The sequence below is a fragment of the Cyprinus carpio genome, unplaced genomic scaffold (assembly GCF_018340385.1).
Source record: "Cyprinus carpio isolate SPL01 unplaced genomic scaffold, ASM1834038v1 S000001637, whole genome shotgun sequence".
In the NCBI taxonomy this organism is placed as follows: domain Eukaryota; kingdom Metazoa; phylum Chordata; class Actinopteri; order Cypriniformes; family Cyprinidae; genus Cyprinus; species Cyprinus carpio.
In genome coordinates, this window is record NW_024874353.1 from 1 (window position 1) to 2,077 (window position 2,077).

Sequence of the window (2,077 nt, forward strand, 5' to 3'; positions counted from 1 at the left end):
CACATCAAACATTAAGCAGCGTTTCGCAATGCTGGGGATTGAGGCCCAGGACCTCATATATTCAAAGCATGCGCTCTACCACTGAACTACATCCCCATTTAGGTCCACTGTGTTTTGTTTCTGTAGGTTTCAAACACACTCAATCCTTGAATGATGTCTAAGGACAGAAGTAAATCTTGCTTAATTGCATAATCTAATTAACATTAAACAGTGCTGAGATGCTGGGGATTGAACCCAGGACCTCATACATGCAAAGCATGCGCTCTACCACTGAGCTACATCCCCATTTCAGTGCACTGATTTTTGTTTCTGTAGGTTTACAAACACATTCAATCCTTTTAAATGATGTCTACAGGACAGAAGTAAAATTCTTTTGCTTAAATTTGTATGAAACTAATTAAACATTAAGAAGTGCTTGGAGATGCTGACATAAATCGGAGGAACTCCATAGACGAGTAAATTCTTGCTCATTTGCAGATCACTAAACATTACAGTGCTTGAGTGCACTGATTTTTGTTTCTGTGGAGTTTAAACACACTAGAAATCCAGTTACCCCAGGAACACCTGGGACAGAAGTAAATTATTTTAAGCATTTTGCATGACAATTAAACATTAAAGAAGTGCTTGGGGGTACTAACCGCACCTCGTCCAGTTGTGCCGGAACTCCACGCAAGACAGAAGTAAAAAATTCTTTTTGCTTAAATTTTACTTGAATTGACATGAAACATTCAGCAGGTGCCCCGGAGATGCTGGGGATTGAACCCAGGACCTCATACATCACGAGCTTATGCGCTCTACCACTAGAGCTACATCCCCATTTAGGTGCACTGCGTTTTTGGGCTTTCTGTAGCTTTACAAACACATTCAATCCTTTAAATGATGCTCCAGGACAGAAAGTAAAATTCTTTTGCTTTCTAACTTGCATTAATTTAATTCAAATGCTTTGATTTTACAGTGATGCTGGGGATTGAACCCAGGACTCATACATGCAAAGCATGCTTCTACCACCGAGCTACATCCCCGCTTAGGTGTGCATTGATTTTGCTTCTGGCTGGTTTACAAACACTAAACTAGCCAAGTGAAACTCTACAGGACAGAAGTAAAATTATTTTGCTTTAAATTTGTATGAAACTAATTAAACATTAAGAAGTGCTTGAGATGCTGACACACCAAATCCAGTTGCAGGAACTTTACAGGACAGAAGTAAAATTTCTTTTTGTTGCCTAATAATTCACATTACCATCAAACATTAAGGCAGCGCGTTTCGTGCACGCTGGGGATTGAGCCCGGAACCATCCTATTAAGTCAAAAGCATGAACAACATGCTCTCGTAAAAAAATTCGGATCCCTCTAACCCCAACTGAACTACAGCACCGGTCTAGGTCCCACTGTGTTTATGTTTCTGTAGGTTTACAAACCCACTCGAACGTCCGTTGGAATGAGATGTCTAAAGGGACAGAAGGTAAAGGCTTTTGCCGTATATTTGCATTGATCTAACTAAACATTAAACAGGTGCTTTTTGAGATGGCTGGGGAATTGAACCCAAGGACACTACGTACATGCATATCATATCGCTCTAGCCCTGGATGGTGCGCTCCCCAACCAATTGCACTATTTTGTCGTTCTTGTAGGTTAACAATTCTTTACAACATATGCTGGTGTCTCTCAATCATAAATTTGGAGGGGGTTTGAAAAAAAAAATACGTACCCACTGTACGGTGAAACAATTTGCACCCCATACCCAAAAAAGCCAAGCATCCCCATAGTATCATTTCACAACAAATTTCAGAAGTGCATAGATTACAAGTAAAAACATGATTTTTTTTGTTTCTCTGTCCTGTTCTGTTAAGGTTTAGTTTTGTGTTTTCTTTTTTTTACGACCGGCCACCAAACCACAAAAATACCAAAAAAACACACTAAAAATCCTATGTACCATAACCGTGATTTGGCGTAAATGATACCTTCTAACAGGACAGAATTTACAAATCCATTTTTTGGGCTTAAAAATTTGAATGAAACTAATTGAAAACCAATAAGAACGTGCTTGGAGATGCTGACACACTAAATCCAGTTGACG

The 2,077-nt window shown here is 39.3% G+C and overlaps 1 non-coding gene across 1 annotated transcript; it reads right to left on the bottom strand.

The window, feature by feature from the left end:
• Positions 1–211: 211 nt before the first annotated feature.
• Positions 212–285, bottom strand: trnaa-ugc. The gene has a single exon. It is a non-coding gene; the product is annotated as a tRNA-Ala (tRNA).
• Positions 286–2,077: the final 1,792 nt, after the last annotated feature.